Source organism: Paramisgurnus dabryanus, chromosome 6 (genome assembly GCF_030506205.2).
Source record: "Paramisgurnus dabryanus chromosome 6, PD_genome_1.1, whole genome shotgun sequence".
Taxonomy (NCBI): Eukaryota; Metazoa; Chordata; class Actinopteri; order Cypriniformes; family Cobitidae; genus Paramisgurnus; species Paramisgurnus dabryanus.
The window spans coordinates 49,698,684-49,720,307 of NC_133342.1; the positions used below are offsets into that span (position 1 = coordinate 49,698,684).

The following is a 21,624-nucleotide window of genomic DNA, read 5'->3' on the forward strand; positions in this document are numbered from 1 at the left end:
TTATTATGGAATTTAGATTTCCTGAACAACTTTTCCTAAAATTACATCTTCATTAACAGACAGTAAATCAAATGTGAGAAGTTAAAAATGCAGCCTTGCATTGTAGATGATTATTTGTTACACCTGACCTAGATAATAAACATGTGAATATTAGACATATATTTATAATAATTTCCTGAATATAAGCACCATGCATTGTTTTATTCACAGACTTCACAGATGGGGTGGAGCCCACAGAAGCAGCGGTAAAAAGTCGCTAGATTTGTTGCTAGTCGCTTTTTTGAAAATAAGTCGCTAAAGGGGTCTGAAAAGTAGCCAAGTTGGCAACACTGTTCATGCTGCTTTCGGTGGGACGAATTAGGATGCGTGCATTGTGCAGCCAAAGGATTAAATTAAGCCTCTGATTTAAACAGATGTGCAAATGAGCGTTCCGGTACGCTAAAAGCATGTTCTGGACGCATGGAGAGGTGTTGGTACACTCAACAGCTACCCAGCTAACACACAACGTACTAGTTACGTAATGTATTGGTCATTTTTGGTAATTTCATGACTTACCAGCTGGCAACGTAACTGTTACGTCCTAGGGAGGTAATTTCATTACCATTACAGAACCAAATCACCATGTCGCCAGTACGGACTCCTTACGTCGCAAGATAACCAAGTACGTCCCAGTTAAGTAATAAATTGGTAATATTTTGGTAATTTCATAACTTACTGGCAACATAACTGTTACGTCCTAGGGAGGTAATTTCATTACCATTACAGTACCAAATCACCACGTCGCCAGTACGGACTCCTTACGTCGCAAGATAACCAAGTACGTCCCAGTTACGTAATAAATTCGTATTATTTTGGTAATTTCATAACTTACTGGCAACGTAACTGTTACGTCCCAGGGAGGTAATTTCATTACCTATACAATTATATAAACATTAATTTCCTTTTCTATTTAGGTTAGCTTATTAAAAATTTTCAGTAAACTTTAAAACCCTTAAATAAGTCAAAATAGATTAAATACACACGAAATGCCATTTACATGGGAAACTTTAAATAGCACGCGCCTCCCGCCCAGCTGAACTTGACCAGAACGCGCGACCGCGCGTGCACAGTAGAACGGTGTGACAGGAGTCATTACCGGTCGTTTCTCTGAACTGAGACCCGTTTAAATTTCACAATAACTTATTTAAGTTGCTTAAGAGTTATAAACAACATTTTAACATACTTATTAAGGCTCACAGACTCTCGCCCGACAGTATAAACCGCGTTTTATGCTGCACTGACAGGATGTTCATCTGACAGGAAATTTCGTTTTTTCAGGTAAGACACTACTTCACAAATTAAACAAATAAAACGATATTTATGAAAATGTGTAGATGTTATTTAACCTTTATTTATTTTATTGTCTTTATTTTAAAGTTTTGTGGGACATGTTTGGTGTTTTGGACTGGTGAAGGTTAGAGCAGCGTTACCCTTGCAACCGGAAAATGAAGAGGACACTCTCTCACTTTCTCCGTCTGACAAAACTACGCCTGCACAATTCAGAAATTACATTTTAAATTATATGGAGAATCCATTTAAATGTTTATTTTAACATATGTTTATTTAAATGTTTGTAATGTAATGTTCATGTTCAATAAAATGAAGTATTCCATCTCGGAGTCTGTCATTCATATGTTATGGTAAGTCTTTTAGTTATGGGGAAATAAGGACAAATTAAATTAGTTGTAGCCTACTGCAGATGTCCGCCCAAAGAATATTAAAAAAAGATTTAAATTACTAACTGGTTACCAACATAAAACTTTCATTACGTTGTCACGACGTGCCCACGACAGGCAGATTACGTTGCGAAGTTACGTGCAGGCGACGAATCCAGGAATTTAACTTTTCCGGTCGCCACGACGTAAGTTTGGTCACCATATTACGTCGACGTTACGTAACAGTTACGTATTTGTGTTAGCTGGGTATATTTTGAAGTGGCTGTACTGAGGACTGGCGCCTACCGACCCACTTAAAGCACTGGCGGTAGCCAGAAAGCTGATAAAAATGAGAAACCTACACTGAAATAAATTGGAGTAGGATTTAGGCTACTTAAAAAAAATCTAGGAAACATTTTTCACTCAGAAAATGCTAGTAAATGTAAACAGAATTATCAGCAGCTTTAACTTTATTTTTTATTTTAATTCACACTTTGTTTTAGCGATGTTTATAAATATACTATATTTTTGCATTTTGATGACAAACTTTTCTACACTGTAAAGAAACCAATGTAATCTTCCTGATTTAATCACCTAAAACACAAGTCTAAACACAGGCACCACTTTTCTGAATGATGATAATCACAAACATCCCAGAGTTTGTAAACCAACCCAGATAGCAAATGTTCTGGCACAAATCTGGCTTACATTTGGCATTTATGGCTTAATTCGGGCTCTCTTTTGTTCACACCCTTGTGTGAAACAGCTTCTGGGGGAATTGTGGTATGAGTCTAGCCAGCCAAAAGCAAAAGGTAACTTTTTTGGTTGAGTCCTGGCTTGAGTTTGATCTGCCAGAAAAGAGTAAATAGTTGGCTGAGATCTGGGTAGGTTCTGGTTAGCCAAAAAGCAAACAATGCTGTTCAGTAAAACAAGATGTGGGGTTTCTATTTTCTTTTATAGATCTATACCATTATTAGGTTAATTTTAACCAACCACTTTTAATAACACATAGTGTGTTTCTTGCCGTTTTTAATTCCTTTAAAATATTTATTCCTGTTGCAGAAACACATCAAAAGCTATTTAAAATTAGGACTACATAGTAATGAACCCTGCAAAGCCTACTTTTGTAATATTATAACTTTTGGCTGTAAAACATATATATATTTTTCTCTTTAAAACCATATTCTAAAGTCATATTGTTTTACCTTTAAATGCTTTTGAATGGTAGACTTTGAAAATAGTTTTTTTCCTTTCTGTGAACTTACAAAACTTTACAATTAAACAAAAGTATACAATTTTAACACAGTCAACAAGCCAGAGTTAATCATAAATAAATTAACAAAGGAAAGAAAGAAAGAAAGCAATTAGCAATGTCATATTTGCTTGCAATCTCTATCAGATGTTTTTATTGTTACAGTTCTTTATCTTAAGTACAATAATCTTAAACTCGTTTCTAAAATGAGAGAAATTTGGTTTGGAGTCAGACCATTTTACTTTATGAATATGAAATTTCCCCAGTAAGTACTGGACTAAATAAATCAACAATCACGACAGGCGGATGATGTCAAAGTACCGCGAGATGTTAGACTTCTAAGTTAGTTTTGTTGACTCGCTCTCGCGGTACTTTTACGTCATCCGCCAGTCGGTGATTGCAGCGCCGCATGAAGTTGAACAAGCCGTTTGATTCGTGAAGCGCTGCACAACCTGTTCGAAATTCCATTAAAGTCCCGCAAGAGCCAATCAAATGCCCTTTTAACATAACACTTTCGAAACAATTCGCTCTCGCGATACTTTGTTATCATTCTTCTGCGCAGCGGCATATGAAGCGGAACATACGTAAGAAGGGTTTACTCTGCCTACCAAAGGAACCGGAAGTTACGTAGCGACCAGCCACCTATATTTACACACGCGTTACGGCGGTAAAATTCAAATCGCTGTTCATAGTTTGACTATTGCACAACGCGAAGAGTTTGTCTTTTGGAGTGCTTTTGGAGTGAGTCTATCGACTTACGTTGCCAGGACCGTTACATTGAGGTAAGTTGATGATTTTAAAATACTGTAGACAAATAAATGTGACTTTTACCACACACACATATATAAACACACACAATGGTCATCTTTCAATCAAAGACATTTGTTCAAATGTAATCCATACGGCTCCAATGGGTTAATTGATGTATTGTGTGGGTAATTGATGCGATTTTGTAAGAAAAGTATATTTTTATACTGAATCTTTATATACCGCTCTTCGCGTCATTCCAAGGTGGCGTCTTTACCTGAACCTACCTATCGTAATGTATAACTTTCGATTGAAATACAGATTATTTTCTTACACGATCGCATCGGTTACACACAAAAAAACATTTATTAACCTATTGAAGTCATGTATATTTACTTTTGTGAATCATGCATGCACTTTTGGGGGGTTTAAACTCGCCATCTTGGCCTCGTCGCGTGATTCCAAGATGGCGTCTTTACCTGACGCTACCTATTTGTCGTGTATAAGGTTTGAAATCGATACTTTTCATATACGATCGCATCGGTTACACACAGAAAACATTTATTAACCTATTGAAGTCATGTATATTTACTTTTGTGAATGATGTATGCACTTTTTGGGGGTTTAAAGTCGCCATCTTGGCCTCGTCGCGTGATTCCAAGATGGCGTCTTTACCTGACGCTACCAGGGATGGATTGGTAATCTGTGCGTTCTGGAAAAGTCCAGAACGGCCGTTCAACTGAGGGCCATCGCCCGGCCGTCGGCAAAAAAAGTCTAATAAAACAATATGAACAGCCAACAGCAGGCGCACTAATACGATCACTCATATGATGCTACGTGTAAAAAACGAGGAAGAAGAGTCGGCCTACTAGCTAACCGTGATTGGTCCACGGATTCTTGGAATTCGCGAGCCTGAGCATCCACAGCCTGGTCATGATGAGGGACTGACAGAGTTAACTTCACATCAGCAAGAGGTCCTGTAAGTGCCAGTAGTAGCAGGACACGTGACATTATAATATAATACACGATATAAAAATAAATAAAACTCGCGTGAAAATTAACGTAATGCGCAACTACTGTTAGAGAGAGACGTGATGAGTGTGCCCGCACGTGCGTGTGTGTTAGAGAGAGAGAGGCGTGGGCGCGATTGAACAGTAGAAACTTAAAAACAATACATACTCCGTCATTTTGTTCATATGGGACATCATTCATTTGTATACAGTCGAAATAAAAAGTGTAAACTCTTGTCAAACTGTAACCTACAACTGTCATCTAACCAAAATCACACACACCAAAGCAAAAAAATATTTATCCAACCCCATTTAAAACAGTCTGTGGGTGGACATTCATCGTATTGCATTGGTTTTCATTTCTTTCATTGACTTTATTGTATATGAGAGGTTGTAGTGAGCTCACATTTTCTGCTACAATGAAGACTATTGAATTAAATGGGAAAATATCAGGCATGTATATTAGCACGTTTAGAGTGGTAGCAATGCAAGAAAGAGGGCTAAATAATTGACCAAATTTTAGTTAAAACAAAAAAATCCTAGCTTGCACTTTCTGTCTGTCTTCCATCAGAGTACCCTTTTTCCTTGTCTTTCATAATTGTTTTTAGTATTGTGGAATTGGCAAAGACCTGGTGGTGGTTTGTGAAAGCTTTACAGACAAAATTTATAGGGCCTAGCCATTTTCATTATTTCACAGACTTATTATACATCAAAGTGTAATATGACATTGACAAAATATTAAATAGCCTTGTCTGATTAGTCTGACAGTATTGTGTCATATTATCAGGACATCCTTGTGTCTGTTGCACACAGCTAGGGGCGAATGGCCGGATGATGGGCCTATTTGGGAGAAAGTCCAGGGCTGTTTTTTAGCCCCAGTCCGTCCCTGGACGCTACCTATTTGTCGTGTATAAGGTTTGAAATCTAGGTAACTTTCTTCCTTAATCTCATCGATTACCCACCACTGAATACACGAATTTACCAATTGGAGTCGTGTAGTTTACTAATGTGAATCATTTTTTAAAATCAGAACTTGTTCCCTGATCCCTCTTTTCTATCTTTTTTTTTTTTTACTAAATAACTCTGTGTCTTTGTCTTAAAGATGATCATAGACATGTGGCTGAGTAAATGTTGGGTTTGGTCAGAGTATTGCTTAGCCTTTGCTTTATTAATTGATGCAGTTTAAGATCTCCATTAATGTGCTTTTTTTTCTTCTACAGTGTGATACTTCATTGGTGTTGGATTATTTTCTAGTACATCAGGGTAAGTTGTTTCATTTGAAAATCCCAATCTACTTTGACGATTGTGAAGGTTTTTCATGTAATGATTTGTCAAGCTCTTTGTCAGGCTGGGCAGTTAAGTTTGGTGTTTCTTTGGTTGCTCTTACAGGACTTCTGTCTATACTCAGAGCCAGAGCCGGCCCAGCCACTAAACGACACTTGCAATTGCAAAGGGCCTCGTGGCCAGCAGAGGGCCCCCTAAAGTCACTTAGCTAGTGACTGAGTTGAAAAAAATCATTCATCAAAAGTAACATAAAATAAATATAAATATTCATTATTTATTATTATGGCAATGTTAAAAAGGCTGTAACTTGTTATTATAGTTATTATGAAAGTTCGCTAATAAGATCTCTTTCTTGCCGAGATTGATTGACACACAGCATCCAGCGCAGCAGCCAATCAGTGCCCGCGACTATGTGCAGGCGAGCATCCCGCCCACAGAACGCAAAGTTGAGTTGAGCCGGATCGCTGATACAGACGCGAACTTTTGATGTTGCTTTAAGGACAATTTCTTTAATGTTATGTGTGTTTTTAAACTATAGCAATGCATATGACATACAGTAGCCAACTTTGTTAGATTAATGTTATGAATGCAGTGTTAATTGTTAATCTTCAATTATTAATATTATTTGCAAGTGAATTGTTATTATCCACAAACCTATGTTTGTGTCAGATTTAGCTCATCTCAAACAAGCCTATTAACTTTTGTTATGCTATTTAAGTAAGGGATTATATATAGTGAGGCGGTTGTTATAGCGAATGTTAGGTACTATTAACCTTGTTTGTTGGGTTTTAGATATTATTGTTAATTTTGTTTATTTGAAAATATTTATTATTTTATTTTTATATAATTTTTTATTTAAATTTTATTCTATTTACTCTATTTCATTTGAATTATATATAGGCTGTTGTTTGTGCCTCTTAAACTCTGGTGTCAATTAAAAATGTTTCTTTGATGGTCAGTGAAAATCACTTTATCAGTCTTTTTATTCAGCAAGTTCACCAGTGTGTGTTTGTTGCACTGCACTGCCATTCAGTTCAATCAGTGGTATCATATTTTTCTGTTAGACATCAAACATGGAACTCAAATCAAGAACTCAAGGAGGCAGTTTCCCTGAAAGGAATTAAACTAGTCCTAGACTAAAATAAAAGTAGGCTAAGAGCTGTCCAAACTGAAAAAAGCTTGCACTGACATATCTTAAAATACACCAGTGCCCTTTGTTTTGCCTCAAAATCCACACAAATAATGTTTTTAGTAAGGCATTTTTGTTAAAATTAGTTATGTTTTCTAATTAAACTAAGGCCGAGTCCTGTCTTAAGATATTCCCTGTCCGGGACCACCCCAAGGTCTTTTATTGTCATTCTGTAGGCTACATAAGAACGAAATACGTACTCAGGAACAAATGTAAAAAAAGATCATTAACATACAGTATACATAGAATAATTAAAACATCATTTAATAGACACATTTAAAAAAAATAACATATTAGATATAATATGTGCAGTATAGTCATAATGTAGTCATTGCTTTTCTTTAGGCCTTACTTAAAACGGTCAAAGGGGCCCTGACTAAATTTTGCTTATGGCCCCCAAAGGTCTAGGGCCGGCTCTGACTATTAACATGCGAACCATAATGATTGCACAAAAAAATCCTAGGGTGTCCCAGTGAGACGTGTCAAATTTGTTAAATGTTTTGTCTTTAAAGAAATGTTTGTTGGGCCATCCATAAACACCACGTGGGGCTGCGCTTCGCCACAAGGACATGTCAGACTTGTATGTGTTAATCAGAATCTGAAAACCTAGCATTGAGAATGGAGATGTACTTTGGTCAGGGTCTTTGATATTCACATCTTTTATTTAGTTTACAGTAAATAGCTCTTTTAGTCTAAAGAAAACAGTTTTGGCGGGAGAGTGTTTGGTCGTCGCATCTGTTTTAGAAATGAGATGCAGCATAGATGACATCTATCAGATATAAGTTTACTCAGACACGTCTAAATGTTTAATTCTTGATTGTCTATAAGAAATTTTTGATGTTAAAAACAAAACTTTAGATCGAATAGTATTTGTCACAAAACACATGAGCACTTCATCTTAAAAACATGACATGTTTAAATCAGAGGCGTTCTAAATCTAGAATGCGGACAGAATTACATTTGTTGTATAATACACATTTGGAGGTTAGGAGCCACGATGAATACAAACCAGAAAATGGGATAAAAATGTCTTAAACTTTAAAAAGTTTATTTTTAAAACCACAGATGTGTGAGTGCATGTGCGTTATTGCACTAAGCAATAACGTGTTTTAATCATGATCTTGTGAGGGTGGCATAATGATATGCCTAAAATAAACCTTTATATAGTCAGAGTGGTCAGAATTACATTTATTGTGTAATAAACACATATTCACAGTTGGGTTTAAGGAGACATTAATTAAAAACAAACCAGAAGATGAGATAAAAGTGTTTCTTTTAAAACGCCAGATATGAGTTCGCATCCGCGTTCTCTAGTGGTACCGCCTGTGTGCGAGTTTTAATGGCTTGAACAATAGAATGCGGTGCTTGAAAAGTCAGATCTCGTGAAGCGATTCAACTTTTATTTAGTTTAAAATAAATAGACTTTAGTCTAAAGAATGTAGTATTGGCGGACCCCGGAGGTTGTGGCATAGTTCATTGCTTAAACTATACACGTACTGAATATTTCATTAAATAAATTTGTGATGTTACAAGCAAAAGTTTTATTTTTGTCAGATTGGACAGTATTACATTTTACCACCATGGTTTTAGAAGTCTTTAACTTATTAGTTTACAATCCACCCCCCACTGTGAGTTGTACGGCTGTGGGTTTGAGAAAGGAGTGTGACAGAGAGACACACACACACACAGTCATAAGTTTAGAACAGCATCTGAAAGTTTGTATCTGATCAGAAACTATAGTCTATAGTTCAATAGATAATATCAGATTTAGGTTTAACCAGATACATCTTGATTGTCTATAAGAAACTTTTGATGTTAAAAACAAAAGTTTAGATCAAGCTGTATTTTTCATAAAATACGCGCCGCCACTTCACCTAAAATTTAAAATAATACTTAGTTTTTGTCAGAGCAGACAATATAAGATTCGTTGAATAATATACACATATTCACAGATGGTTTTAAGTAGACATTAATTAAAAACAAACCCAGAAGATAAGGTAAAAATGTCTTTAAAACGTTTAAATCAGTGGTCTCAAACTCCCGGCCCGCGGGCCATTTGCGGCCCGCCCTCCCCCTCTCTGCGGCCCGCGGCACCTTTCAAAAATATAACATAATCTGGCCCGCAGAAAGATTTTTATTCACTTTGTTTCATATTCATTTCATTTTTTATTATAACGTTTAAGGTTTCGTTCACATGTCGCCAAGGCCGCCTTAATGCACGGGCTTACCTGGGCTGAAGCCCAGGGGCCTCCCAAGTTCAAGGGCCTCCCAAGTTTGCGTTCATGATGAGCTGAAAAGGTCATATTGTTTTGTAACTTGTCAGGTTTTCTGTCAATCACTCTAATTGAACGTTACATGGCTGCTGATTGGTCCGTTGTAACTTAACGTGAAAAAAATGTCAGACGTAACATATTTTTTATTCTGCGTAATGTAATTAAGTGCGCGTTGTCAACTTGACATTCCTGCACGTTAGACTGAGTATGACAGAGAAACTGGAAATAATCCACCAACAAATGAAAGAGTAATTTCTGAAATTTCATAATAAGCACTGAGGTGCAGGTCTCTCTCTCTTTCGTGCGCGCGCTCGCTCGTTCGCTCTCTCTGTGCTCGTGCAGCTGTCTGAGTCTCTGGCATGCAGAAGTCTCTCCAAAAGTGCACAAGAAACTGTGCCGCTAAATTAAGAAAGGAGTTCCCGCACATAATTCTGTTAGTTGTTATAAAGTTGAAGTTTACTCGCGTTTATATCAGTGACGCGTGCGCAGCTGGAGCGATGTTTGACGCGACGTTAGCTCACAGTACATACATCTGTTGGTTTAGAAAGACGAGAAAGAGACGCAACGGTAAAGGTGCAAGTCTAAGAAAGTAAAGAGCGACAAGACCATCTCACATGATCATCCCCTGATAGCACCATTATAATCTCCTTATCTAAAGATCTTATATACAGGTATGTTCCCTGTCTGTCTTGTGCATATTCATACTTGGTCATTTTACATGCTTATGTATGCATAAATACTAAATTAAATGCATACTATATCTTCAATAGCCTACAAAATAAATAACTGATTAAAAACCAAGATTCTGTCTATAAAGACTTATCTTTTGTTATCATTAATGCATTTTTACTTTAAAACTAACTTTAACTTATTATATTTTTAAAACTGTGGGGAGCATTTAAGTATGAGTGGCAATTTTCTGCAAATTTGTATATTCCAAAAACTATATAAATATAAAGCTTATAAACATATATACTTTCACACATTTTGGTTTTATTATCACCACATGTTGCTGTGTGTGGTTGTTAAATAAAGTGTCTTGTGTTTATGCTCAAGTGGGCTCAGTGATATGTTAATAACAATATTATGGTGTTTTCTGGCTCAAAGAGGGAAAACTCACAGTTGTATGTCTCGAAAGAAACTAATGCATTTTGTGATGTAGATTACCTAGATATTACACTTTAAAAAAAAAAAAATTAGACTATAAATCGAGGGGAAGGGGGGCCTACAAAACCTCTTAGCCCCGGGGCCTCACATTAGGTTAAGGTGGCCCTGCATGTCGCGTCTAACAACGCGCGTTAAAACGAGTCAAGGCGTTTCTTACTTTCTGAAGTGCTCGGGAGCGGAAGTTGCGTTCCGTGGCGTGGGTCGCGTCACCCGTTGCTACGCAGCCATGAGCCGCGCGCGCTCTGTGATTGCGAGGATAACGGAATGCGTGATCGGACTTTATTTCCTCATCTGAACCTCGCGTCAATCATATCATTGTCACCATGCGATCAGTTAATCTGGTCGGGACTTTTTAGTGTTTGTCCAGAGAAGATTTGTTACTTCCGGGTGAATATCAGCTGTTACTCAGAGAAGAGCTGCGGTGGGGCTTACATCAACAAGTCACAGCTTCTAATGGAGACACCGCATAATATGAGGCAGAGCCGTAGATGTAATGCAACATATAAACTACAGATAAGAAAAATTGCCATCAAAGTGCCCAGGTTAAAAGAGGAACGATGAGGAGAAACATACAGAGGATACAAGTATGTATACTGCTATATATTAATGAAGTATAATATATTATTATGTAGCTTGCTATGCAATTACACCTAGCAGTATTATATTTTTTTTCTGTTTAACTAGCTTATGTAACATTGACTACCCATTCAGAAGTTTTAGGATCACTTTCACCTTATTCATATTTTTCCACATATAATAGCAAATTCATTAAAACTGTGGAATAACAAAGATGCAACATAATAAAGTCAATACTGTAAACAATCCAAAATAAATCAAAATACAAACACTTACTGATGGTAATTTTTTATAATAGTTTATAAATATATTAGTGCAAGGTTTTAATAGGCCTTAGTTATTAAAGAGAAGGTTAAGAAATGATTTACTTTTATAAAATAATGTATATTTAAAAGATAAAAAACACTGCTTTTATTATACATTAAATAATAGAATTTTAACAGTCAATTTACAGAAATATTGTACTTTTTTAACTTTAAAATAGCTCTGCGGCCCTCCGATTAAATGTCAATCTCAGAAATGGCCCCAAGCCTATTTGAGTTTTTGACCCCTGGTTTAAATGTTTCTCAACGGCAGGTATAAACGTGCACCCGGCGCATTCTCTGGCACAGCTTTAATGCTCGTGAACATAGAGATCAGGACGTGAAAGACTCACGGATCTCATGAACCGGTTAAAATTATATTTAGTTTAAAATATACAGGTTTTCGTCTAAAGAAACAGATCAGCTGTACACCCCCGCTGTGAAGTAATGCAGGGCTGCGTTGAGAATGGAGGGGGGGAGGGAGAGAGAGAGACGCTCTGGTCGTAAAACTGACAGTCCAGAAAACTGGACAATCAAAACAACAATCTTTTCACATCAATAAATATGACAAACATTCACGTGACAAAAAACACACACACAGGAAAACCAACGCGCTGATTGACACGTCGTAAAACACGCTCCGGACAGCCGCTAAAACCCATAAAATACGACACTCAAAACTGGACAGCTTGTACAGATTTTGATTGATAACCCCTCCCACCTGTCAAATGTGATTGACAGGGTCATAAATCATATTTTGACAGCAAGCGCCTTCTACAACTACTTATGTGTGCATCTGCAGCTCTGAAACGAATGCCAGAGAATTTGGGGTGTGCCGGAAACACTGTATCCTATAGTCGAGACAAATCGTGGATAAAAGCCAATGGAAAGGGCTGGGAAGCTGTTTCCATGCCCCCAGAACCCTGCGAGAGGGACTAAAGGCACGACCGGCATACCCGTGGCAAGCGAAGTGGAGGTGATTGTCGGTGTGTGCGTTTTGGCCACATTGACAGCAATGTAGTGTAATGTAACACCCACCTGAGTCCACTGAAGGGAGATGTTGGACAAAAACTTACATATCCAAGTCCAGTCAACAAAATAATATTTGTTAGCTGAATGATTATGCTTATTTCATTCAGTAAACACATAATAATAAATTGAACCCCTTTAACAAAAAATCTGTTCAATTTACTTAACTTTCTTTGTTGAAAGAACAATTTTGAAGTTATATTTTTTACAGTGTACTAGCACATTACTTTTTTGTTTCTTCAGCATTAAAGATGATTGTGTACTGATATAGATATGGGTATTTTTCTTACTAACAAAGTTCAACGATTTGGTGTTTCCCAAAACCATAGTTCAAACAAATATTCGCAAGCTGCATCGGAAACTTATATGGTTTGAACGACAGCTCTTCACCTGTGGTTAGAAGCATTGTTCCTTGTTATTAAAATATACTTAGGATGATCATGCTTTTGAACAAAATAAGCAATGTAACGACTGAGCCAGATCAGACACACAATAACTACTTATATTTTATAAATAGAACCACAAGACCCTCACCCGACCAGCAGGCTGGAGACCAGGGGTCTCTAACACTACCCCCAAACTGCTTTTATCACTCAGAAGCAGAACCTCTGGCTTCTATAGAAACACATCAAGATTAAAGACAGGCAGAGAAACTTTCTATTTAGTCATGGATGTATTCACTTATAAATGTATAAGGGAAATGTCTTAATCAAATATTCCTAATCTCATCATGGATTATTTTCTTGGTGTTTATGTTATATCAGTATACCCAAACTAGTTTAAGTGAATGTTTAGTATTACTTACTTAATCCAAATCATATCTAGACCATGTTTGGTATTTATGTGTTCTATTTTTGATTTTCTGAATGATTATATGCATTATGTTTTGGAAACTCTTCTTGATATTAATATTATGAAACTCTTCAACATTTTCACCCTAACATCAAATCATTCCATGTGCAAAACAGAATGTTGGAAGACAAAGACAGTTAACTTTCCCTCTAAAAGTATGACGTCTGATTGGGTCAGATACCTCTTTAAGATGTGACCTCTTCACAGCTTAAAGACCCCTGCCTAAGAACACACCCTGAGTTGTTATCAGAGTCCTTATAGGAGTTTGAGTCTGAGTTCTTATGGGAATTGTTATGGAGTTCTTATGAGAGTCTGAGTTCTTAGCAATCTGAGTTTTGTGTGTGACGCATCGGGTCATCTCTTAAGTCCCTTGGTGTCACAATCTTACCCCCAGGCCACATTTCTTTACTTAAAAAAAACACGGTTCCCTTCATCTCAGTGGAATAAGATTTTGTGACTTTTATAGACTATTTGTCAATATTCATATAAAAAAACTGGGCTTGATTTGGTCATTCTAAAGATATGTAAAAAAAATTACCAAAAGAGGCCCTTTGGGGGTAAAAATGACCCCAATTGGAAATGAATTGGAAATGCAAAAAACAACATTTTTTTTCTTTTTATTTGTCAAAATAAAATCCATGCATCTAGAATAAATTTGAAAATTTCAACACAAAAGTAGGCTGGTACTAGAGCACAAATGCAATATAGAAAAGACATGCTCAATCACACACAAAGGCTGCCACAGAGAGTATTTTTTTTACAGAATTTGGCAAAAAACAGCCACAGATGCAAAACAAAGATGTAAATTGGTGGGCTCTAATGCTCACACACACACACACACACACACACACACACACACACACACACACACACACACACACACACACACACACACACACACACACACACACACACACACAAAGTCACACACACACACACACACACACACACACACACAAAGTCACACACACACACACACACACACAAAGTCACAGTAAAACTTACACACATATAAAGACACACACACACTTACATTGTCAAATGTCTGTGGCATTTTGTAAAAACAGACATTTAAAAATGCATCAAAAACTACAAAAAATTCTACTATTTGAAATCATTTTTATTTTTAATGTCATTTCTAATGTTTATTTATACATAAATTCACAAAATGTATCACTGTAAGAATCTAAAAGATGTACCTTTCCCACCCCCACTAGTTAACTTGTAAGCAAACCCAATATATATCTATATATCCTGTTTAAATTCACATTATATGTTCACATGGTTTTGATAATCCTTTTCAAGGTGGCATTTTCTCTAATCATATATTTTGATGACAAGCTCATCCTGTCTTTAAGGTTAAATATATACAATGCATATTATAGAAATGCTATGTGTCTGTTTTTTCCATTGTATAACACACTGTTTATTCTCTGGCCTGTCCAGTTAAAGTTTTCCCAGTGATTAATGATCTTGCATTTGCTATGTTTGGGAAATATCCTTTGGTTAACTGCAGGTTGGTTGTGGTTGGGGCAAGGAGGGTATTTTAGGAACATGTGTCAGACCCTACTTCCCTGTTTTTAGTATCACTTCCCCTTATGTAGGTCTACCAAAAGTGCATGTTTGTTTGGTCAATTAATTAGTCATACGATTGTTGTCTCGACGGATTCGTCAATGTGTTGATCACGAGATTGTGCCAGACTTTACCCAGGTGACTAACGTTTCCTTTTTGCATCCTATATAATGTGAAGGATGTCTAATACAATTTGGTCTATGATTGAAACTGCATCTTGGTGTCAGTGTCTTTCATGATCCTCTGATATCAGATTTCTTTGCTGCTCACCTCAGATCCTCACCTAACAACCTAAGTACCGAACTTAAAAGAAAATCTCATACCTCTAGACCTGCTTAGAATTAGATTCTAACAATCACTAAAGCAATGATTTGAGCAGTTGGTCACATCCAGTGAAATGAATAGGTCTTTATGGGCCTATAGGAAATTATATATTTTCTAAACTGTAATTGTTTTATGCTATTTCTAAACACCTGATGGCCAAATTCAACAATAACATCTAGATCAATATGTAAAAACAAATTTAGATCATAATTTATGTGACACAAAAGTTTGATATTTTACAGGTAAGCTAACTGTGTAGTTAAGGAATTTAGTTACAGTTATACAGATTTTCAGAGAAATTTTGTTTGTTAACTAAATGTTACAATGAATTAGAAATTAGTTAATTTTGTAAAAATGTGATTAATTTAAATTTGTATGTAAATTTGTTGATTAGAGAGGCCTTTTTGAGCGTACAATTAACACTGGTGATTTTTGTGAAAAATTTGCCATTTTTGGGTGTGTCCTTTATAATGCAAATAAGCTAATGAAATGCAAACACTGATCGCAATGATGGTGACTTTAAATGAAACAAATTCTACCAGTAAGTAGAGAGAGCATGTAAAATGCAATTTTAGGTTTCAAACAGAGATGATAATAGAGATGATAAAGTTACAGATTGCACTACAGGAGCATTAACATTTTTTGACGGTTTAACTTAAAGCTCCACTGTGTAAGATCTACTCCCATCTAGCGGTGAAAGTCTATATGACAAGCAACTGAATAATACTTTCTAGCCCCCCCCCCATTCGGAACGCGTTTTAACTCGTACGGTGGCCCGGCTGTGTCATGCCAAGGTTAACATGGCTTCCAGTAGCTACAAAGCAAAAGCAATGAGAAAAAAATGAACAATTTGCAATGTCCTTTGCCTGTGATCCATCAAAGCACACAGATTTATGTTTAACATGAAAAAAGTCTGATTGTCATGATATGTCCGCTTAAAATCACATACAAAAAGCAACCATGACGGGTTTAAATGGACGCGAACTAATATTATGTCAAAGTACAATGCTTATGTTTTAAGTAAACGTTACATGTCCTTGTATATGTAAGAGCTTTCTCTCATATTGGTGAAAAAGGATTGCGCAACTTTCACACGCTTGTAAAATGAAACGAAATACGCGCAGATCAGACGCTTTTATCAGAGTATTATGTCAGACATTATGTCAGAGTACAATGCTTATGTTTTAAGTAAACGTTACATGTCCGTGTATATGTAAGAGCTTTCTCTCATATTGGTGAAAAAAGATCGCGCAACTTTCACACGCTTGTAAAATGAAACGAAATACGCGCAGATCAGACGCTTTTATCAGAGTATTATGTCCAGGCCCGGATTAAGAGGACTTTGGGCCCTGGGGATATAGCAAACACCAAAGGCCTCCCTTCATCTGATTGCCAAGCCAGTCTTCTACCGCAATAGCCTACATATTTTTTGTTATTATTAATCAATGTATTTAATTAATGTTTTTCTTTATCATTATTTATTATTATTATTTTTGCACACTAAAGAGTTCAGGCTATTTAACACAGTAACCCTCAACTGCACAGATTTTGGGAACATTTTATTGATAAAACATTTGTACTCTATGTAAAGGTTGCCAAAAATAAGCAAAAACATTACTCCTACTTCAGTCATACTTCCTCAATAAGTACTTAACCATGAATAATTTAGGGATAGTTCAAAAACATCACCCTCATGTTGATAGCATGAGGGTTATTAATAGCCTACATTTACACTGCATTTACAATTACATAAATGCTATGATTGTTATTTTAGAAGAGTTTATTGAAGAGCTAATATACAAGGTGATTTTGGCTACACTACCTCTCAAGCATTGCAGAGCTTTAGGCTACTGATGCTCTTCTCATCTTGTTGTGTTTATGAGCGCTTTTAATTTTAAATGCAAGTGATAGTTGGATTGTAGATCGCGTATGGCGAAGACAATTCGGCTCAAATTCAAAAATATGAGAGAATACACTGTTACACAGAACTACAGAACGCGCGCGCATAACGCACTGCACCATAGGGAAGGAGAGAGCTCGCACACAGAGAACCGATGTGTGTGTGGGAAAACACTACTAACCTTTCGTTAAGTCATGATAAAGTCTGTCAGCCGTCTTCTCTGTCAGTAACATCTGTTGACGTTTACGTGAAAATACAAGTACATTGAAAATTGACATGAAAACACCGCCAACTTTTAATTCTTTCACTCAGTGTCATGTGAGAGATGCACTGTCGAGGTGCCGCACACAGCATGAGACAGAGAGCGCGTGCGCACGAGAGAGGCGCCGCTGAGCCCTAGGAATAGTGAATGAAGCCGTTTTAAATATTAAAATAAAAATGTAAATGGTAATCATGAAAAATCTATTCATGGTCCCCAGTGTTGATTCTGTGGCGGCGCGCCACAAATAATGTATGGGAAACACTGCGATTATCATCCAAATAGTGCTTAACTCATTAACTTCAACTGCTTGCTTACCCTTTTCGACATATAAAACACGCGGATTGGGGACGAGGCAGGGAGGTGAAGCTTGTTTTTCCTTTTTTTGTGAACCACTATCACTTTTTTCATCATTTTTGAACTCCAGCGGAGATGGGTCTGTCTGCAAGAGAGGGGCATAACTATTGCTCCAGCGAGCGTTTTATAGCGCTACAATGTTCATGAAACCATAACGAAAAGAGGCGTTTCCCAACGTCTTGGCGCAAATTGTAGAGTTAATTTGATTGGGCGGTGAATTAATTCAAGTCACATTTTCCAATAATGTCTTGTTATTTTATTATACACAAATCAACCACCTATGATTTGACAATCTCATTTCCTCCAGCCAATCACGGGCCCCCTAATCCCGCGGGCCCTGGGGCTTCAGCCCCACCTAGCCCTTATGTTAATCCGGCCCTGATTATGTCAGACATTATGTCAGAGTACAATGCTTATGTTTTAAGTAAACGTTACATGTCCGTGTATATGTAAGAGCTTTCTCTCATATTGGTGAAAAAAGATCGCGCAACTTTCACACACTTGTAAAATGAAACGAAAGACGCGCAGATCAGACGCTTTTATCAATGAAAGGCTAAAAATAGCGCTGTCACCGTGTGTTTGTGCTAGAGGTCAGAAAAGATGAAAAACATTTATCTCAGTACCTCAGATTACATAAATGGGCGGAGAGCGGCGTGTGTCTGTTCGAACACATTAAACCACATGCGTGTTTACACTAACAAGTGTTATGCATAATCATGCTAAAGTTAGCCAAGGAACTATAAAACTTCAAGTTTACAACATGGACTGTATAGATGTAAACGAATATGCTGAATTACCTGTGGAGAATATAGAAAGTGTCCCAGTCAGTCAGTGTCCCTTGAGCCCCATCTTGGAAAACTAACTCCAATAGTGACTTTGGTCTTGATGTTTTTCCTGTCACGTTGTCGTTTAAAATCCCCGTTTCGCATCCTTGGCGATTTGTTTTAATGTCCTCGAGAATATGTCTTCAACAGGCTTTCAAATCAAAGCATTAGATCGCAGGTTCATCACGGTGTGCGGTTGTTGTAAAATCCGAAGGATTCAGCTACGCAGGTCACAGGCTGGATACGTCATCAAGCCTGGTTTATTTAAATCAACTGAGCATTACATTCGCAAGTCATACGCATATTACATCAATTTACAATTAACTAAGAATAATTGGCAGCTTTATAATTGTTAATATTCTGAAATAAGACTGTCTTGATGACGTATACCGCCTACACATGCAACCTCCGAAGGCTTCAGCCAGCAGCCAGCGTGAGTGTAGAGTGAAAGCGCGAAAGGTGGAGCTTGAATTTCAGGAATGTCCCTCGTCGGCGAATGTATTTCAAAGATGGAGGCACAACATGGATTCAGCCAGAGAGCGCTTCGACGGTATGCATTTTAAATAGCAGATTCTAAACTTACGAGAATACTTTCATTAGTGGGTGGGAAGTAATTACACATGAATGAGCACATACTTTTGAAAGAAAACATGGTTTTTTGTTAAGAATAAACTCAATAAAGTACACAGTAGAGCTTTAACATTCAATCTGCAGGACACATGGATACGGAAGACCTGAAATGTGTGGGCAGAGTGTAATTACATCTCTAAGGAGTTGGGTTACAACTGGCATGATTAACTCTGTCAATTAACTCCAACTCTGAACAACAATTTACTCAAAATATGTTTAATTTACTCTCTATGTGTTAAATTCAACTCTGAAATGTTTAACACTGAAATTGTAACTTTCCAATTTTTGCTGTGGAGGTGGTCATCCTTCTGGCCAGCACTGAGAAGAAGCTTTTTTCATCTATGTTCAGCAGAGCGGTGTTTCTGAACTGGCTGATGTCTTTGGAGTTCACTTCCTGGGGGATGAAGACCGCCACAGCTCTTTGCCACTAACATGAGATAAGTTGCTTTTTCCAGGCAGTTCTCTCAAGGTACCATAGAGTTCTTATAAAGCTTGCAGGGATTTCCATTGGGGAACTCCATTGCTGACATTGCCTTCCCCACAAATTGCCTTACTTCACTAAGCTTGAGGGGCATAATGTTAAACACAGCAGTCGGAAAGGTTGGTTTAAGCATGTACCCTGGTGTTTCTAATGGGATGTTCCTAGCTGGATCTTTGTACTGTTCTCTGACATTCCCTGGATGTTTTGAGCTTTCATATTCATTTGTATATTTCGTATTTCACCTTATTTTATTGTGTGTGAAAATCTCTCAATCTATTGATCATATTTTTATCTTAAACTTTTCTTTCCAGTTTTCATTTTAACTTTATTTTTATTTCTTATCTATACAACAGTGGTCTATAACCCTGTTCCTGGAGAGCTTCTGTCCTGCAAAGTTTAACTCCAAACCCAGTCAAACACAGTTAAATCAGTTGCAGGATTGTTGGAGGAGGGTTGAGGGTTGGAACTAAGGTATGCAGGAAGGTAGCTAACCAGGATCAGTTTTAAAGATCCTTGCGTTATTTATTTTTGGAAAACTGTGAGGAGGGAGACAGACCAAGCATTTCACTGCATATTGTACTGTATATGGTTGGGTATGCTAGTAGACCTTTAAAAGGGAAACCTTTGTTAGCTGAAGATATTAAAGGTGCAATTTGTAAGATATTTGCAGTAAAATGTCCAAAAACCACTAGGACAGTGTTATATATTTTGTCCAGCTGATTACTATCAATATCTGTAATGTTTTCAACTACTTGTAAATCGTGAGAAACATTTCATTCAAAACATTGTCATGGGGCAGTGCAGTCTCATGTCAATGACGTTAATATCCATGTGACCCTTTGTCACCGCCTTTACTGACGTAAACCACATGACAACAGTGGTCGAGTTCGAAATAATAAAATGGCGGCCAAGGAAGTGACTAGAGCACAAATTTTGTGTAAATAAACGTATATTTTCACTTTTAATACATTTTAATTGCATTTCTAGCGAGAAATTAGTATTGTAGTTTTCAAATATGTGATTAGTTTTCACAAAGGCGCTCTTTGTTGAAATTTCAAACACGCTGCCTTCGAAGTGCGTCTGAAAGCCTTTCTCTGAGCTGCGTTCATGCCTCCGAAGTCATGGTCTCATGAGGCAGCGAGGCAACAAGTCACTGCCTTGAGTTTTCGGATGCAGCGAGCCAGTGTCGTGGACAAATGCGGAGATATGCGTCGGGCTACGTGCTTGCTTATGGACTTATGGATTACTTTTTACTGTCTGCCGCTTGTTATGTCAGCTCCTGTAAGCGTACGGGCCAACCAAACGACCCAAGAAGAGTTTGGAACAAAACGAGAGAGGATCAATTTGTTGTTGCATTATCTGGATGGAGAGAGCTTCCCGACAACATTTAACTAGACCGAGATTCTGATCCTGCTTGTGTTTTACGCGATGGGTGAGTTGTTTTGATTCGTAACCCTTCAAAAAACGTATGCTATTATATTGATCACAACATTAGTGTGTAGATTGTAATCAGCGCATCTTCCCGCGGACGATATGCACATCAAAAGGTATTGTACAGCAATATAAATTGTCATTTTAAGACACTTCACAATAAGATTTGTACTGTCAACAGAGGCGGATAGAGTACACAGCTTCATCACTTGAGTAAGAGTACAGTTACCCCTTGCTAAATTTTACTCAAGTACAAGTAAAAGTACTGCAGTCAGATGTCTACTCAAGTAAAAGTAAAAAGTACTTGTTTTTAAATGTACTTGAGTATCAAGAGTACAAGAGTACATTTAAAAATGTTGCATTACTACTGCCACAGTGCACATTGAACCACGTGAGATGATTGACAGCTGTACAGCAAATGATAGAGCTCTGAGGTCAAATCTGACACGAATCAGGAAGAGGAGACACAC

The 21,624-nt window shown here is 37.2% G+C and overlaps 1 protein-coding gene and 1 long non-coding RNA gene across 2 annotated transcripts in view; one reads left to right on the plus strand and one right to left on the minus strand.

The window, feature by feature from the left end:
- Window positions 1-21,624, minus strand: part of adcy1b (adenylate cyclase 1b) — a 550,524-nt gene that overhangs the window by 27,761 nt on the left and 501,139 nt on the right. The window lies entirely within an intron of this gene.
- LOC141282314 (uncharacterized) lies at window positions 997-1,651 on the plus strand. The gene is made up of 2 exons (XR_012336915.1): window positions 997-1,317; window positions 1,417-1,651. It is a non-coding gene; the product is annotated as an uncharacterized lncRNA (long non-coding RNA).